Source organism: Podarcis liolepis (genome assembly GCF_965112155.1).
Source record: "Podarcis liolepis genome assembly, chromosome: 7".
NCBI classification, from domain to species: Eukaryota; Metazoa; Chordata; class Lepidosauria; order Squamata; family Lacertidae; genus Podarcis; species Podarcis liolepis.
In genome coordinates this window covers 75,755,656-75,761,881 of record NC_139561.1, presented here as the reverse complement: position 1 = coordinate 75,761,881, position 6,226 = coordinate 75,755,656, and positions in this window count along the sequence as shown.

Below are 6,226 nucleotides of genomic sequence, written 5' to 3'. Positions count from 1 at the left end.
GAGCTGCAAGAAAGGGATCGCGCGCGGGGGGTGGGGTGGGGAGTAAGACGGTATCTACGCGCGATCGGATACTTTTAAGATCGTAACCCCCCAGCTATTGCGGTCCCCAGGGCGCATGCGTACATGCTAGAGGCAGCTGGGGTGTGCTTGGGACGGGAGTTGTGACAGCTCAAACGGTAGAAGGAGCCCCCTGAATACTACTTGACTGGCGGGGCGGATGTGGGGCTGGAGAGAGAGCAGATAGGAGCCCGGTTCGGTGAACCGCTTAGCTCGGCGCAACAACTCGAAGCTGCGCCTGCAAGGCTGCCATCTCAAGCGCGGTTTGCTAAAAATCAAGGGCCATTGTACTCGATAAGACTTAAGGAGTAAACAAGCGAAGGCTCCGGCTGTGCTGCGTTTCGCCTCCCACCCTTTCCTGCTGCCACTGAGCATGCTCTACGGAGAATATTTGCTCGAGCTGCCAGCCTGTGGACGCTTAATCTGGGCGCGGGCCACGCTGGACAGAGTCGCAGTTGCTTCCGAGTTAGCAGCCGTGGGGTGGCGGACGCTGTGCGTGTATACTCGGAAAGCAGCGTCCACTGCGCTAGGTGCGGGCTTGCTAGCTCCCGGGATCTGGTACCCAGACGCTGTTTTAGTCTACTAAAATGGAATTATCAGCGCAAAAGCCGTGTCTTGACCTACTTTCCACAAATTAATCCGCTGTTACGTTGCGTGAGCAAAACTCTTTTGTCCCAGACCGGAGCGGGGAGGGGTCTCCCCAGAGACTCCTGAATGGCTGCAGGTTCCCCGTCCCTAATTTAAGGCGAGCGAGCATGATCCCATTCCACTAAAAAGCGCGCGGGGTGTGTGTGTGTGTTAACGACGCAGAGAGGCGAGACTTGCTGCTTCTATTTTGCATGTTTACTTGGCAGTCGATTCTGTTAAATTGTAATAAGCCCCTTTCCTAAGGAAGCGGGCGGGCGTGCCTGCCTTGTTAGGATTGCAGCTTTCCTTCCAGCGATCTCAGGCGGCTCAGATAGGAGATCCTGTAGCTTGACATCCAGCGAGCCTGGCGATTCAGTTGTCAAAGGGCTACAAAACAACCAGCGGGGTGGGGGTGGGGGTGGGGGTGGGGGTGGGAGGCCTCTCTTGAGCTGTGGTAGGCCAGAAGAAGTCACGCGATTAAGATGCATTTACCAATGAAGGCTTCCGGGGGCGGGCTTACTCTCTTTGAGTGGCAGGAGGAAGGGAATTCTTGTTTGCTTGTTTTCAGGCATGGTGTGAGCTAAGGGAAACTCCATGCAAAATTGCATGTCAATCATGCGGGGCGGCGACGGAAATTTGCAAACGGCCAACAGCCCTGCTAACAGGAGATTGATGGAATGGCTGGGGCCACCCTGTGGATATTGTGCTTAGCTGTGCCAATCCATGATGCCAGAGTGAAACCCCCTAATAGCTTGCTGCAATGTAGACTAAAAGCAGTGCACAGTTAAATTATGGCATTTGCTCCCTCAGGAGGCAGTGATGGTCACGAACTTGGACTGCTTTAAAAGAGGACTGGGCAAATTGCATAGGGTGGATGGTTGTTAAGTGCATTAACCACTCAGCTGTGACACTATTATTTATTTCTTTATTTTTACCCCAGTGGGAGTGAGACTGGCTTCTCCAGGGAGGGAGTTCCAGAGTCTGGGAGCAGCCACTGATTACCCCATATATATGTGTGTGTTTGTGTGTGTGTGCACACATTACTTTTTCAATGGAACTTGGGACAAGGCACCGTATTTTTCGCTCTATAAGACGCTCCAGACCATAAGACGCACCTAGTTTTTGGAGGAGGAAAACAAGAAAAAAAGTATTCTGAATCTCAGAAGCCAGAACAGCAAGAGGGATCGCTGCGCAGTGATAGCAGCAATGCCTCTTGCTGTTCTGGCTTCTGGGATAGCTGCACAGCCTGCATTCGCTCCATAAGACGCACACACATTTCCCCTTACTTTTTAGGAGGGAAAATGTGAGTCTTATGGAGCAAAAAATATGGTACATAGAAGATGCAGGTACAGTGGTACCTCGGGTTAAGTACTTAATTCGTTCTGGAGGTCCGTTCTTAAGCTGAAACTGTTCTTAACCTGAAGCACCACTTTAGCTAATGGGGCCTCCCGCTGCCGCCACACTGCCTCTGCGTGATTTCTGTTCTCATCCTGAAGCAAAGTTCTTAACCCGAGGTACTATTTCTGGGTTAGCGGAGTCTGTAACCTGAGGTACCACTGTATTTTTCTTCCAGGCACAAACCCAGCTCCGGCCTGTCTTAGCTTAAGCAACCTTAGTGTAGGATTGGAGTGGGGAACATTAGGCCAGTGGGGGGTGGGGCATAGCTGTCAACTTTCAGATTTGAAAATAAGGGATCAGCATCCTCACCTGTCCCGGGGACAGTCTACGGGATATCTAACAATCCGGGATAGCAGCGGGAAACGGCGCTGGAATAAGGGAATTTCCCTCCAAAAAAAGGGAAGGTTGACAGCTATGGGGGGGGGGGAGGGAAATGTGACCTTCCAGGTCTCCTATCTGACTCAAGCTAAGAGTTAACGATTGGGGGAGCTTCTTAATTATTTTTCTCTGTTATTACATGGTTATTATGGGAAGCTGTCTTACCGAGTCTGACCGTTAGTCCCTTCTGACTCCTGGTCCTTCTGACCCCATTAGTCCCTTCTGACCCCTAGGGATAATGGGAGTTGTAGTCCAACAAAAGTCAAACAAGTTTTGAGAAACACTGCTCTAGGTCAATATTGTCCACACTGATTGGCAGTAGCTCTTTGAGGATATTCACACCTTTACCTGGAGATGCCAGGGATTGAACCTGGGACCTTCAAGATGCTCTACCACTAAGCTACAGGCCTTCCCCGAGTGGGTCTCACTTCCCTGCAGTTCAAGACTGACAGCCTTGTGACATCACCTGCTCTTTTTGGCCTGGATCCCTTCCAGTCGGGATTCAGGCCTCATCATGGGACTGAAACTGCCTTGGTCACACTGGTTGATGATCTCCGATGGGCTAGGGACAAAGGTGAGAGCTGTTTCCTAGTTCTGCTGGATCTCTCAGTGGCCTTTGACACCATCAACCATAACATCCTTCTGGACCGTCTTGAGGAGCTGGGGGCACTGTCATACAGTGGTTCCGCTCCTTCCTCCTGGGCCATGTCCAGAAAGTGGGGGGGGGGATGAGTGTTCAGACCCCTGGGCTCTCACTTCTGGGGTGCCTCAGGGTTCTGTCCTCTCCCCCATGCTTTTCAACATCTACATGCAGCCGCTGGGAGAGATCATCAAGGGATTTGGGCTGGGTGTTCATCAGTATGCGGATGATACCCAGCTCTACCTCTCTTTCAAATCAGAACCAGTGAAGGCAGTGAAGGTCCTGTGTGAGTGTCTGGAGGCGGTTGGAGGTTGGATGGCAGCTAACAGATTGAGGTTGAATCCTGACAAGACAGAAGTACTGCTTTGGGGGGACAGGAGGCGGGCAGGTATGGAGGATTCCCTGGTCCTGAATGGGGTAACTGTGCCCCTGAAGGACCAGGTGCGCAGCCTGGGAGTCATTTTCGACTCACAGCTGTCCATGGAGGCACAGGTCAAATCCATGTCCAGGGCAGCTATTTACCAGCTCCATCTGGTACCTAGGTTGAGACCCTATCTGCCTGCGGGCTGCCTCGCCAGAGTGGTGCATGCTCTGGTTATCTCCTGCTTGGACTACTGCAATGCGCTCTACATGGGGCTACCTTTGAAGGTGACCCGGAAACTAAAACTAATCCAGAAACGCGGCAGCCAGACTGGTGACTGGGAGCGGCCGCTGAGACTATATAACACCGGTCTTGAAAGACCTACATTGGCTCCCAGTACGTTTCCGAGCACAATTCAAAGTGTTGGTGCTGACCTTTAAAGCCCTAAACGGCCTCGGTCCAGTATCATTCTACCCAGACACTGAGGTCCAGCACCGAGGGCCTTCTGGCGGTTCCCTCACTGCGAGAAGCCAAGTTACAGGGAACCAGGCAGAGGGCCTTCCTGGTAGTGGCTCCCTCCCTGTGGAACGCCCTCCCACCAGATGTCAAAGAGAACAACTACCAGACTTTTAGAAGACATCTGAAGGCAGCCCTGTTTAGGGAAGCTTTTAATGTTTGATGTATTACAGTATTTTAATATTTTTTTGGAAAGGAGTGGCTTTCCAAAAGAGTGCCTGGGGAAGCCCCGCCAGATGGGCGGGGTATAAATAATAATAATAATAATAATAATAATAATTATTATTATTATTATTATAGTAGTAGATTTGCATATCCTAATCTGCTCATGTGACTTCATGTTTCCTTGGTTCCATAGCAGTTCTGAGTTTCAGGTCCCTCATGAGAGCAGCTCCAAAGTGATTGCTTTGAATAATGTTTAGATCAGGGATGGAGAACATGTAGCTTTCCAGGTGTTGAACTGCAGCTCCATTCATCCCTGACCGTTGGGCTAAGCTTTGGGAGGTGATGGGAGTTGTAGTTCCAAAGTCTGGGTGGGTACCAGGCTGCGGAAGGCAGCCGTACATTGTAGAAACAATTGCAGCAAAGTAAAATCACTTCCCTTTCCATCACTGTGTCCTCCTGTCAGGAGTGAGCCAGCAGTAAATCACACTGGCAAGTGGGAGTTAACTCTTTATTAGCAGAAACATGATTTGCACAGGAGTGTCAGGCCTAATGAGCACAGCAACTCATCTCCTGCAGGTCTTGCTCCCCATGAAGCTGTTGCTGAGACTGAAGGTGAACACCTTCCCACAGGTGCTTAAGTCCCCCTCCTCTCTTCCCCAAGCAATTGGAGACTATGTATGTGTGTCACCAGTATCTCCTCTGCCCTTTTCACGCCTCTTCTGGTTCTGGGAGACCAAAGGAGAGGGAAGCTTGTTGAAGCAGACCCTACACTGGCTCCCAGTACGTTTCCGAGCACAATTCAAAATGTTGGTGCTGACCTTTAAAGCTCTAAATGGTCTCGGTCCAGTATACCTGAAGGAGCGTCTCCACCTCCCCATCATTCTGCCCGGACACTGAGGTCCAGTGCCGAGGGCCTTCTGGCAGTTCCCTCATTGCGAGAAGCCAAGTTACAGGGAACCAGGCAGAGGACCTTCTCGGTAGTGGCACCCGCCCTGTGGAACGCCCTCCCACCAGATGTCAAAGAGAAAAATAACTACTAAACTTTTAGAAGACATCTGAAGGCAGCCCTGTTTAGGGAAGCTTTTAATGTTTAATAGGTTAATGTATTTTAGTGTTTTGTTGGAAGCTGCCCAGAGTAGTTGGGGAAACCCAGCCAGATGGGCGGGGTATAAATAATAAATTATTGTTGCTGTTGTTGTTGTTGTTGTTGTTATTATTATTATTATTATTATTATTATTATTATTATCACTGCCTCTTGGCCTCTCTCCTGCCTCCTCTCCTGCTTCAGCTTCTGCCTCTCATTCTGTACTGCCCTCTGCCAAAGACTCCCCCTGCTCACTAAGCCCTGTTACCCCTTCAGCTTCCGACAACTCCTCTTCCCAGTCTTCTCTCTCTTCTTCCTCTGACCACTCATCACTATCCCACCAGCACTCCCTGGGCTCTGAGCCTTCTTCCCTTAGTGGTTCCCCAGCCAGTTCCTCCCATCGATGCTCGACATCCAACCAGTCTTTGACGCCATCCAGTTTTCCCCAGCAGAACTGTAACATATTATTCCAAAGGCGAAAGCATCCTCCGCAGCTCATGCTGACCACACTCCCAAACATTGTGGGGATCAGATCACTCCCATCTGCTACCGCTTGGAATCCACAGTGCGAATCTAGAAGGGATGTCCAACTTTGGTGGATACATTTAATCAGTTGTGTGACGACGAGGACAGAAGAACAAAGAGGATCTACTTTCCTGCCCACCCTCTCTCCCAGCACTTCTGAATTTTAAAATTTATTTTAAATGTTTGTTGCTTTTCTAGAAAGCACTCTTGGTGGTGTGCAACAAAGCTAAACTAAAATGACCAATGAAAGAAATAGAAAACCATTTATAAAAAACAAAATCCAGCACAGCAAGGAAATTATTGGTAGAGCAAAAAAAAAAACACCAAACACAATTATTGCTAGAGCAAAAAAACCCCAAACACAAATCAGCAGATACTTTGTCTGTGGAGGGGTTGGAAAACAGGTTTGTCTTCATTTTCTGGTAAAACATGAATAGTTAAGAGAGTAAAGAATCTTCTCTGGGAAGATTCTTC